Here is a 13,957-nt window from a genome sequence, read left to right as displayed (position 1 = left end):
CTGCAGTGATCGCGGATTTTTATAATGCTTTTATGTCCTCTTAGATCAAATAATTTTATATAACCAGCACATATATTTCGAGCTGAATAGAGCCGCCACTAGAGTTGTAAACCTAGCTTTGTACACTCTCATAATTTTCGACACGCGCCTCGCATATCCTTTTGAGTATCGACAAGTGTCTTTTACGTATTCCTGGTGTAGGACTCATAACAATGCCAAGTCGTGATTGGCCTTGATCCATCTACCTGCATCTGCGCACCTGACTGCTGAGAGCTCGTGACAGACAGATCGTGCTTGAGTGGAATTCTTGACACTGACCATACTCAACTCTCTCACGCTTGACGGCAAAGAACACTGCGTTCCATAGCTGCAGCAGGCCACCTTTGCCGTACGAGAAATATGTTTTGGGAAGTCATCTTACATGAATATTCGCTCATAGACGTAAAAGTAACTCTTCGTCATCTCATGTACTTTAGGAATTAGGGCGTTTCACAACAAAAACACACTTGCTTTCCGCAGACTGTTGGATGAGGGCTCATATTCAACATCCATTACGGATGATTTCAGTGGCTCTTGTGTGGTGTAGCGACGTTCTAGAATAGACCACAGGGGCACCTCACATTCCTTGAGTGTACGGATGCTTCTGTATGACGACTTATAGAGTAGAAAATCAAAAGGAGGAATACATGGAAGGCTCGCATCAATTTCCGACACAAATGCAATATGATTGTGGTAGGGATTAGTAAGGAAGCGGGAGCTCGTACGTTTGGAACACTAAAAGTGTTATTTCTTACATATTACAGAAATGTGTGTACGTATGTTCCACATCTCCTCCTCCATCACTGCAAACGATTTCAAGATTTCAACCATACACTGTACATGTATCAATTACTGCCTGGAAAGAATCAAAGTGGGTCTAAGAGCCACCTAACTAGTAACGATATTTGAGATTGAGAGCATTTAGTGATGTGCAACATATTTCACACACCATTTGAAATATTTTGGAAACTTTTTCTCGTTGACATCCCCTACAATATTACGAGAGGAAAAACGTGTACCGCTTAGTACATCTTCGCTATTCACGTAGTAAAACTGTTGTATTAGGAAAGACTTTTGTATTGGTTACGTCATTACCATTAACTCTAACCGCGCCATCGTTTGCAGACTGTATTCACACATACTTCTCAATGTACCTGCAGACTTATAATCCTGCACGACACATACCTCAGGATTTTTGACGTTATAAACACTGAGATGCAAGGCGAAATTCACTTGAGATACAGGTGAACTATGTGTACAAATATGTGTGAAATATGTTAAATTAACGCGACATGGATATATGGGCAAAGCTACAGGTAAACCATTGCATCGGTTTCTATCAGACAAGGTGCAAATATTAACTGGAAAGAAATACTGTGGGTCTCACAAGTAGCAACCTGCTTTGGGGTAGGGAGGATAACTCCAAGAAGAGATAGGAGCAAATGGAGAAACAGAAAGCAGAAATGAGGAAATGAAACCGGATAGTCAGAAGACACAGAGAATGGAGAGGATACGATGGACAACGGAAGCAAAAAGGAGGTGTTGCACAGAGAGGTGGTGGAAAACGTCATGGTCTCCTGACCTTCCTTGCTTACATATTCCGCGCTCACGATCATATTCCGCACAGCAAGACGCTTCATTCTAATCCAAAGTCGATCAGATAAAGTCAGTGTTGTATGAATTCAGGTAAACGATATGCAAATAACTAATAAATCGCACGTGCGCACTGTGGTTGAAATACTCGAGGCTGGCGTACACACATACATTCCAGACACGACGGTCACAGGAGCTTTTAGTTCGAAAGAGGCGACCGCACACCAGGAGGCCAGTCCCAACCCATCTACGTCGGCCGGTGTCCGCCCGTGGAGCGGACAGCGTTCGCCCGAGGGAAAGGAGGAACGACCCCATGTTCGCCTTAAAAGCAAATTTCGCTACATTGTGTGGGAGCGGGCAGCCTACGCATTCTTTACACATAGCACGGAGTTTCAGAGATTTTCACAGGACAGCAAACGCCAAACGCCGATTCTACATGTTTTTGAATTGGTCGCTTTAAACGAAACGTCATTCTCCCGTTTTAGAAGAGCAATGCTGATTGGCAGACGATATTTCTGACGCCATGAGCTGAAGAAGTAATGGAAGAGACCAAAAGATATACCTCTTCTCGTCTGGCGTGGAGAGGCAGTGTTCCGTTGTCGTTCTTGGAACGAGGTACAAGTCTCTCCTCAGTACTTCACTGGGAGAGCACCTCTGTCGAAAGCGAATCGAAGTTCGACTCTATATTGAGTCCTTGCGATTAAGCGTTGTGCACTGTGTTGGCTGACACACTTATTGTGCAGTGTGAACGGACAGAACTATAGCTAAACGTCTGCGAACGAATTTTGAGTGGCATCGCGGTGGACTGGTTATCTGACCAGTGTACCACGCCTATAGTTAGACTAGGAGCGAATACGAGTCCTTGACTTCATCAAGGCATAGGGAGAGTTCGATTGGCGAAGGTCAATCCAGATAGAACGAGAGTTATCTTATTTGTTAGTAGCGAGCGGCGTAGACAGCAGTCATCGCAGCTTACGGTATTGTGCGCTACAGCTATTGCGAGCCCCATATTTCCTCCACAACAGTACACTTCACTGCCTTTCACAAGCGACAGCCTCGACTGTACCTAGAAACATTCTATAGGGTAATTATTCAAGTTGAGTAGGCGAACCTCTTAGCCAATCTGCCAAGTCAACAACCATCTTCAATTTTGTATAGAAATTTCATTAGCGAATCCTATCCTTGAGAGGTAACTTCACCTTCCGAAAAGAACCAGGATATAACTTGTTCAATTCATAACTAAAAGTGCCATTGTGATTTCTCAGAATTTTTGCAAAATAAATAATAACTTTCGTTAGTTTTATGTTTCTCTTACACTAACTAACACTGCTCCAGTACCCAAGTATCCCACTAATTACGTACGATATTTTGTGAATTTTTGTGTCATTTCCTTACAGTGGACGACTTCAGAAGATGTTTATTGCTGAAAGTTTTTCTGGCATTTCTCTTTAGAACGTTAGGAGCATCTGTCTGACTTCTGTAGTAGTGTGGGGGCGGAAATTGCATCTTGCAGGAGCCACAGGGTAAAGGGTACATCTCAGATCAGCCACATCCACCAGTTCTGAGGAGGAGATAGTGGGGGGGGGAGAAGATTGACTTAGAGGTGGAAGGAGAAGATGGACAGAGGTTAAGGAGCAAACTTACGGAGGGGGGGAGGAGCAGATGGACAGATAGTGGAGACGAGGAGACTACTAGAAGGGAAAGAGGAGATGGACAGAGAGACGGTGAAGGAGGAAATGGATTAATAGAAGAGTGGAATAAATACCTACTCGGGCAATGCTGGGTACGAAGCGCAAGATGCATAAATGTCTTCACATGTTGAATCAAAAGACGTAAAGGAAGAAAACGAAGTATTGGTACAGACAAAGGCCGCAAACACATCGAGACCGCACAAAATGCGTACCAAACAAAGGATGAGAAATGTACTTCCATTACGTAACGATTAACGTGAAGCACCGACTTCAGGAAGGGCACATAGTTTAAAGACACTAGCACTTTGATTCGCCAAGTAAAAATCTAAACCTAATCCCCTCCCGAACAGGACATGCAGGCCCAACGGTACTGACTGGCTGTCATGTCATCCTCAGCCCACAGGCGTCACTGGATGCGGATATGGAGGGGCATGTGGTCAGCACACCGCTCTCCCGGCCGTATGTCAGTTTACGAGACCGGAGCCGCTACTTCTCAATCATGTATTTCCTCAGCTTGCCTCACAAGGGCTGAGTGCACCTCGCTGGGCAGACCGGATGGTCAACCATCGAAGTGCTAGCCCAGCCCGACAGTGCTTAACTTCAGTGATCTGACGGCAACCGGTGTTTACCACTGCGGTAAGGTTGTTGGCAGTCGGAAAGTAATGGACTGAAAATTTCTCCACCGTTGAAAGACATGCACCATTCAAGAGAGGACAAAGATTGAGGTGGCACCCAAACATGGCATTACTATTACATGACCCCATGCTGGTACATGCACCATGGTACTGCTGAATATATTGAAAGATGTGTTCCCCACTATTGCGCCCTCTTTGTGCAGCTGTAGCACTGTGAAAAAAAAAATTGAGTACGACCGGATCCTAAGTACTGTTCAGGTACGTCGGATTCCTAGCTGGCAGTAGTTCAAGTGGATTACCGTGCAAATACTGTAGTGGATATTTTAGGTTTAGAGCAATAGCTCCTGTTGTAGGGTTGCATCCTGTAATGGTCCTTTATTAAGGTGACCATGACGGCACTCCAACCCCAGTTCTCGAAACCAGTAATATCGTACTACTTTTCTGCGAAGCAACAGACATATTTTTGTGACAATCATCACATTTGGCTTTATCCATGTATAGGTACTCCAATGTATCGATATATTACAGTGGTATGGTTCTTGAATGTATTCATTTCTGTGAGACTGTCATAATCTTTGACTTACTTGTAACCGTTTTGGCGCGAATGCGCACAGAACAGTCTTTGTTTCACTTTGCAGAAGTTAAGTTGTTATTTCGCTTTGTAAAAGAACAGTCAAGTCTTGTGTTTGGTTAAAGTGGAAATTAAATATATGAAGACTGATACAAAAGTGTTTTCTTGATGGTGTGACAACCAGAAGTTTAATAAAAATATGGATCGTGAACACCAAGTCAAAAAATTATTTCTACCATACCATTGTTCTGATCTGCGATTGTTTGATCATTAAGAATTTCCTGAAAAACGCATTTGTTAGATCTTCAAATATTTCTAAAATACAGATCTGGACCTTCTAGGAATCAAAGTGGAATCACCCTAGAATCAACAAGATGAGCCATAACAAATTTGACGAAATCTACGTGGGAATCCATTCAAGATAAGTGCCAAAATTAATGACTTTTTACATTGACTTCATTATTTCCATTCTGACGATACCATCCACAGTCAATAACTTTGTTGTTGCCCGATAAAGCGAACATATGCTGCGTGAGCAACATAATTAATCTAATTTCTAACCTACTTTGCTAGTGGTGGTACTGTTATAATCCTACCGTCCAGTACTTCAAACTCTTATTTTCCCTTTGAACATCCTTGGGTCATGTAAGAGGGTTGTACAGAAAGTAAGTTCCGATCGGTCGCGAAATGGAAACCACAATGAAAACCACAAACGTTTCATTTGTAACAGTTAGGTACACCTTCCACCTATTTCTCTACATTGTCACCGCTCCAACTTCGAGTGTTGTCGTAGTGTTGTATCAACTTTCCAATATCCTCGTCATAGAAAACAGCCGCCAGTGCTTTCGGCCAGTTATCTGCACTGGTCTGCAGCCCGTTGTCTACGGAAAACTTTTGTAGCCAGCGGTTTTTATGAACACAGACGAGACTCAAAGGGAGCCAGTTATGGACTGTATTGTGGGTGATCAAACACTTCTCATCGCAAACGCTGCAGGGGTGTCTTCACTGCCCCTGCAGTGTGCGGCAGAGAATTGGCATGAAGAAGGAACTGCTCGACAGTTGTGTTATGTGGGCTGCATAACACAGGCTAAATCTCTAACCAGGCCCTCATACATGGCGGGAGGCACTATTCCCTATGCATCTTTACGTGCTCACTGTTCACTCGTAACTGAAAAGAACGACGCGGCTATATCGACGGGCATACTAGAGATACTGCCCAACACATCTATGCAAAGCTTTACCCGATTTTCCCAGTTATTTCTATTTCGTGACAGATCGGAACTTACTTTCCGGACAACCGTCGTATAAGTATACTCAGTGACGTCCTGTCGTCCGGAAATAGAACCGCCTGCTTAGCAGGGTGGTAACGTGCTCGCCTTCCATGCAAGCGCGTCCGGGTTCGATTCCCGGCTGGGTTGGAGATTTTCCCCGCTCAGGGACTGGGTGTTGTGTTCTCACCATCATTTCATCCTCTTCACCGGCGTTCAAGTCGCCCAATGTGGCGTCAACTGAATTAAGACTTGCACTTGGCGGCCGAACTTCCCCGAATATTGGCCTGCCGGCCAACGATGCCGTACGCTCAGTTTCATAATTTTCTGGAAATAGTCTTGGGTTGAGATTCCGTGGGTGTCCCTACACGTCAGTCCCCCTGAGATACGACTCTGTCTCATATGTCTGAGAGCATACAAAAATCTCTCTCTGGCATCGCTACAGTTCTTCTGTGGTTTTCTCCTTTCTGGTGTGACCAGCAAAATACCCATTGTCTGAAATCGCACAAATTTCCCTCAAATTCTCCATTATACAAGTTAACAGTGAGTCACGTCGCATTCGCAGGAGACTCTCTGAAGCAACTACCGAGAAATGGCCCAACGATTTTCGTTGCTGAACGAGAGGTCCATCTCCAGACGGCCAGTGTTGTGCAGTAGTGTGTCGTGCGACGTTCTCCATTAAACAGGTCCTCTGGTTGCATTGTTATTCACGTTAATCGTAACTTCAGCCCGAAATTATTTCAACAGGATTTCATGATCAGTCACAGAAAATCCATATCTGATTCCATCCTGGTCGTTGGGTTTCTTATAGCACTAAGGACAGTGGTCAAGTGACGTAATCTAGTTGCTGTTATAAACCAAAACTGCCCAATATGGCAACCCTTTCCCTGGAGGTCGACAGTTCTGTTCCATTCAAAGTCAGTCATTGCTAGTATTGTACCGGTTGATGTCGATGACTGCTTTCATCTTTGCCCTTTCTCTTAAAGATTTTATGGGAAGCTTTGCCTAATGCTAATCATTATACAATATGTTTCATAGATAATGTGTACCATTGTTTTATCGAAATCTGCTTGTACATCTACATACTCTGCAGCCACCTAATGGTGAGTGGCGGAGGGTACTTGTGGTACTACTAACTGATCTCCCTTACCCTGTTCCACTCCTGAATGGCGCGTGGGAGGAGTGACCGCCGGTGAGCCTCTGTATTAGCTCTAATTTCTCGATTTTTCTCATCATGGTCTTTACGCGAGGCCTATGTGGGAGGAACTGATATATTACATGACTCTGCCCGGAAAGCTCTCTCTCGAAATATTAATAGAAAACCTTTATGTGAAGCACAACGGCCGTCTTGAAACATCTGCCAGTGAAGTTAGTTGAGCATCTTGGTAACGTTATCGTACCGACAAAATGATATCGTGACTTGGATCTTCCGTATCTGTTATCTCAATCCCACCTGGTAAGTATTCCATATTGATGAACAATAATCTAGAATCGCTCAAACAAACGCCTTATAGGCTACTTCCTTCATGGAATGCGTCATTTAACGGAGATAATGAAAGATCGCTTAATTAATGTATTGCCATCCTACTTAACGGTATACATATTTATATTTTTTCATATAACTCTCAAAGTTTATTAAGATAATGACTGGGCAACTGAGACGGTACTTTCAAATAAAAAACATGGTGGCCCTAAACTACGTACCCTCAGACGCAGAGTTGAAATATTAAAAGTTTTGGCTGGTTTCGTTGTCTACGGGCTGGGATACGTAGCTGCCGCATTACAAAGCAAATACTGCTGAATCTACAGTATAAGATTTGGATACACACATAATTCGAATGTTCGAAGGTTCCTATCACTCGGAAATTGCGAATTTTGAATGTAACATAGAAATTCATAAATGAAGTACTGCAATTAAATAAACCCCGCAGGTCCTATTTTAGCGACTTTAAATGATGAGTACAATAGCAGACGTACTTTCAAGAATGCCGTTTATTTCTGCAAAACACTTATTGGTCTCGTTGGTCCAGCAATTAAGTACAATATAAGTTGAGTAACAGGGAAGCAATTGATGCCTACTTCAAGTAATTAGTTACGAGCAACAACATAGCTTGTGCGATATGCACTTTTAAACGCATACTACGTCTTCACTGCAGAAGCCACGCAAATCTCACAAATGCACAAGTCGGCACTACGAAATGTTTCTATCTGCCCGGACGACGCGCCAACTGCTCAACACTCTCCAGGTATTTCCTGCGACCGTCCGCGGCGCCTACCCGTCCAGTACATCCCGTGTCCTGTGCGACCCGATGCTCCTCCCCCACTTCCCTACAGTATCTCCATTGACTTCAGCAGTCGCCTACCGTGGTAACGAGCGCTGTGATTGGCTAAAGCGCTCCCGCCATATCTCCAAGCCAACACACACTCACCAACATATTGAAACTCATACGAAATACTGGATTTACATTTAAATAACTTGCAATTCAATAAATATTCCTACAGCTGGACCATAAATACGCTCTAACACACATTATTAAACACATATAGAAATTAAATAAACATATATCAAAGGAGTAGAAGCAAACGTAGGCCAGTAGCCTAATGTCTCTGTGCTTTCTAACACACAGTAAATATTTGACCAATTTCTTCATGAATGAGTCGCTTATAAACAAACATATAGACGAATAAAAAAATGGCTCTGAGCACTATGGGACTTAACATCTATGGTCCTCAGTCTCCTAGAAGTTAGAACTACTTAAACCTAACTAACATAAGGACATCACACAACACCCAGCCATCAGGAGGCAGAGAAAATCCCTGACCCCGCCGGGAATCGAAGGCGGGAACCCGTGCGTGGGAAGGGGGAACGCTAACGCACGACCACGAGATGCGGGCTAAAGACGAATAAATATATATGCTGCTACAGTTTTTTTCGTGTAACTGTTGAGTACTTATAGCCTGACCTGATCAATAGTAATCGGCCACTTTGACCTCTAATAACTCATGTACTGTTCAAGTTATATGCCTCTAATTTATACCAAGTTAGGTTTACACTAATAGCTTTGTAAAGACACGTCAATCGACAAAATCGGTTGAACCATGTATATTTTGGAAACTCGTTGCTAGGTGTTACTTGTATAATTTACTGTCAGATACCAAACTTTAAACTAATAAAAGTATTAAAAATCTGATTATACCAAATGATGGTACTGTACATGTTTCCTTTTTAAGATATCATGATTCCTCTGGCTATTGTTAACCTCTACATGAACTGTGAAATGTCTGCCATTATGGTTTCACAATGTCCGCCATCTTTGGCACTCCCGGTATACTAATCTCCTTGATCGACACACAGCACAGTCCTTGACAACATGGAATTCCCAGCCACGCGGTCGGCCTGGACCACGCGCTGGGGCTACCCCTCTTGTTCCAGCTAACGTTCGGCACCACGTGGTTGCTGACGAGCCCCGGATTGCCGAGCGGCCACAACTCGCCCGTTAATTCACAACAATTCATCTTACTACTTGTAGAATGTATACGTAACTGTATATTTACTACGGTCAAAGCAGGAATTGAATCAACTCTTCCGTGAGAAATTTTAGTTTTCCATTTATTCTTCACAGCTGCCTAGCAGAGAGACAGTGGAGGGAAAAAAGCAATTGACCTTCACCTTGCCCGTAAATGTTTAGCTTAAAGTTTGCTTCAGGGCTATGTTGTAGTGCGTTAGGCAGCCAGCAAGTGCTCGTGCGAAGATGGAACGGCTACGTGAATGAAAAAAGTGATGGTAGGAATCCTGCTGTCGGGACTGATAGATCCAGCATCACAACGGGTGCTACTGAACGTAGCTCGAAAGACGGTTCACTTCTACTTCCTCCTTCTCTAAGATAAAATACACTCCTGGAAATTGAAATAAGAACACCGTGAATTCATTGTCCCAGGAAGGGGAAACTTTATTGACACATTCCTGGGGTCAGATACATCACATGATCACACTGAGAGAACCACAGGTACATAGACACAGGCAACAGAGCATGCACAATGTCGGCACTAGTACAGTGTATATCCACCTTTCGCAGCAATGCAGGCTGCTATTCTCCCATGGAGACGATCGTAGAGATGCTGGATGTAGTCCTGTGGAACGGCTTGCCATGGCATTTCCACCTGGCGCCTCAGTTGGACCAGCTGGACGTGCAGACCGCGTGAGACGACGCTTCATCCAGTCCCAAACATGCTCAATGGGGGACAGATCCGGAGATCTTGCTGGCCAGTGTAGTTGACTTACACCTTCTAGAGCACGTTGGGTGGCACGGGATACATGCGGACGTGCATTGTCCTATTGGAACAGCAAGTTCCCTTGCCGGTCTAGGAATGGTAGAACGATGGGTTAGATGACGGTTTGGATGTATCGTGCACTATTCAGTGTCCCCTCAACGATCACCAGAGGTTTACCGCCAGTGTAGGAGATCCCTCCCCACACCATGATGCCGGGTGTTGGCCCTGTGTGCCTCGGTCGTATGCAGTCCTGATTGTGGCGCTCACCTGCACGGCGCCAAACACGCATACGACCATCATTGGCACCAAGGCAGAAGCGACTCTCATCGTTGAAGACGACACGTCTCCATTCGTCCCTCCATTCACGCCTGTCGCGACACCACTGGTGGCGGGCTGCACGATGTTGGGGCGTGAGCGGAAGACGGCCTAACGGTGTGCGGGACCGTAGCCCAGCTTCATGGAGACGGTTGCGAATGGTCCTCGCCGATACCCCAGGAGCAATAGTGTCCCTAATTTGCTGGGAAGTGGCGGTGCGATCCCCTACGGCACTGTGTAGGATCCTACGGTCTGGGCGTGCATCGCTGCTGTCCGGTCCCAGGTCGACGGGCACGTGCACCTTCCGCCGACCACTGCCGACAACATCGATGTACTGTGGATACCTCACGCACCACGTGTTGAGCAATTTGGCGGTACGTCCACCCGGCCTCCGTGTGATCATTGCTTGTACAGCCCTCTCGCAGTGTCCGGAGCAAGTATGTTGGGTCTGACACACCGGTGTCAATGTGTTCTTTTTTCCATTTCCAGGAGTGTAATATGTCTCCCTCTTGCAGACGCTCTTTCGAAATCTTGAAATTTTATTGCGATGATGGTACCAATGGCAAAACATGGCAGAAGATTGGACGGCACTCAGAATTATTACGGTCACTGGTGGATGACTTGGAGCTTTTCCAATACTGGAGATAAGGTAGAATTTGTGAAAAGACGCCGCACACAGCCGGCGCTTACGCAGTCAAGTTATTTTCTAAAATTCGGACATAAATGTTTTTCCGTGGTATAAATCAGATTGCGCAGGATTTTTTTAATTCGTGAAGTAAGTCATTTCGGTAACTAATGACAGCAATTTTATTTGCAGGATGCACTTTGCGTCTTTTAATGGTATTTGCGCTTCCGAGTCCACTTTTCATTAGAACTTTCTGATCCTCTTGACCATTGGCAATATTCATCTTTCGAACCCGGTTATTATATCAAAATTAGAACTAAACATTATTGTTTTTGACTCTTTGTATTCATTGTCATCTTGTTGAAGGTTGCTTGCCCACTAGAATGCACATTAACGGAAAGAAATATCATCTTGCATCAGCGTGAGTTTTCATCCAATAGTTAGAGGCATCTATTGAGTAATATGTGGTGTCGTCTATGTGTGGACCTATTTATTTCGTAACTGACTATAAAGCTTTTAAGGTGGGCGTACCCCTGTTAAATTCTGATTTAATAATACGTTATCCATTGTGATAATCTTTTAACTACCTTCTAAAAGTTAATTCGCATGTTTGCATAGAAAGCTTCACTCCGTTTTCCGATCACAGGGACTTTGATCTTTGCAACTCAAAGGTATACACTACTACAACCACAACCACTTCCCCCCCCCCCCCCTCCCTTGCCGGCCGCGGTGATCTCGCGGTTCTAGGCGCCCTGTCCGGAGCCGTGCGACTGCTACGGTCGCAGGTTCGAATCCTGCCTCGGGCATGGATGTGTGTGATGTCATTAAGTTTAAGTAGTTCTAAGTTCTAGTCGACTAATGACCACAGCAGTTGAGTCCCATAGTGCTCAGAGCCATTTGAACCATTTGAACAACCACCCCACTCTCAATATGTACACATGATTAGTGTCATTGTTAACGAATGCATTATTAATTTAATTCTACTTATGGGGCTACAGAGACAAACAAGATTTCTTTCCTTTTCCATGCCTACTAGTTTTGAAGTAGAAATTCGTAAATGGAATAAAACGACTTAACTCTCCGTCCAAACAGGCCTTAGAAGGCCAACCGGTACCGACCGACCGCCATGTCATCCTCCGCCCATAGGCGTCACTTGATTCGGGTTTGGAGGGGCATGTGGTCAGCACACCGCTCTCCCGGCAGTATGTCAGTTGACGAGACTGGAGCGGCTACTTCTCAATCAAGTACCTCCTCAGTTTGCCTCACAGGCGCTGAGTGCACCCCGATTTCCAACAGTGCTCGGCAGACCAGATGGTCACCCATCCAAGTACTAGCCCAGCCCGACAGCGCTTAACTTCGGTGATCTGACGGGAATCGGTGTTACCGCTACGGCAAGCCCGTTGGAAATTGAAGGACTTGGCCAGGAGAAATGATTTTAAGTTGTATTTAAAATTTATTTTGTCAGATCTTTTATGTTATTGGGTAAATGATTAAAACTTTCTTTTGTTGCAGTTTGTAGGTGAACATCACAAGTTCTGCTGATACTAAGTATATTTCTTTGTTATCCCATCACTTACTTTTGGTACAATGCTCCACACATCATTAGCGCTCGAATTATTCCTTTGTGTCTCAATCTGTGTAAGCCCTGGTGTGACTTCTGGATAAGGTCAGACACAGTAGTAGTTTAATTATTTGGCCTGCAGCCTGATTTTTCATACATATGTAAAAGGCAGAATTACAAGAGCGAATCAACTACGGCACAAAGATACAACCTCTCACGAAGGTGCTTATCAGCGGGAGAAAATTTTTGCTTGGCAAACTTTGCGTGGATCAGCGTCACACCTGCGGAACAGAACGGCAGAACTGTGCGCTGGCCAGCCGAGTGCTGGGTGCACCGTGTGTTGGCGCTACGGCCGCCGCAGTAAATTTTCCCGGGGGTAATTTGGAGTGTGGCGAGTAGCGACGCGACGCGGAGAGGGAAAAAAAAAGTACAGCCTACCAGCCCCCGCTCTGCGTGGCGCTCTGGCGCTAGCCGCCCCTTTATGTGCGGGGGTGGGAGACGAGCGGGCACGCCGGCGAATTACGTCACCACAATTCCCCAACGGCCGCGCTACTCTTCATCCCCAACACCTCAGCGTTAAACAAACATACCGTTAATACCAACAAGTAGAGGTGTTCTCCAAAACCAACTTCTGATATTACGCGAAAGTCAGTTTACGAGAGGCTGACTGGACAAGAATTAAAAAGTTTTTCCTGTACAGATAGGCGGTAAAAATCTTTTCACAGTATGCTAGAAACTGAAACATATTTTACAAACGTTTAGGAGTAACAATTGATGGTTCAGGCATGACCAGAGGTAACATCAAAAACAAGTAAACGAAAGGAAATATCTGTTGGATACATCATACTTATTCCCTTCCTTTTCATTTAGATGTGTGTTAATCCTGTCAACGTAACTCGTTATCAATAGACTTTACAACATGTAGTTCAGGAAAAAAATGTCAGTTCAGACTCAGTACTAATAATTCATCATTCGAGTGTGACTAGCGTAGTCGGGTAAGTGGAATATAGTCAGTTTTCCGTGCAGATACGCTACATCACTGAAATACATGCTGAACTGCACTTACCTCGTTGAATGATGTGATACAGTCAATGTTGGACGATATCTATCAAAATTAAAAAAAACTGAACTCCTTCTGGGCAGTCATTGGAAGGCCCAAAGGTACCATCCATACGCCATGTCCTCCTAATCCGATAGGCGTCACTGGATGTGGACATCGAGGAGTATGCGGTCAGCACACTGCTCTTCCGACCATTGTCAGTGTTCGCGATTGGAGCCACTATTTGCCATTGAAGTAGCATTGGCCCACAAGGGCTGAGTGCACCCTGCTTGCAAACAGCACTCGGCAGACCCGGAAAAAGAAGGAAGCAGAGAAGGAAAATAGTAG

The 13,957-nt window shown here is 44.7% G+C and overlaps 1 pseudogene; it reads right to left on the bottom strand.

Moving 5' to 3' along the window:
- Positions 1-12,296: 12,296 nt before the first annotated feature.
- On the bottom strand, positions 12,297-12,414 carry LOC126337174 (5S ribosomal RNA; annotated as a pseudogene).
- Between the last annotated feature and the right edge of the window lie 1,543 nt (positions 12,415-13,957).

The sequence above is a fragment of the Schistocerca gregaria genome, chromosome 2 (assembly GCF_023897955.1).
Source record: "Schistocerca gregaria isolate iqSchGreg1 chromosome 2, iqSchGreg1.2, whole genome shotgun sequence".
Lineage (NCBI taxonomy): Eukaryota > Metazoa > Arthropoda > Insecta > Orthoptera > Acrididae > Schistocerca > Schistocerca gregaria.
Note: the sequence above shows the minus strand (reverse complement) of the source record. Positions and strands in the feature narration are given on the sequence as shown.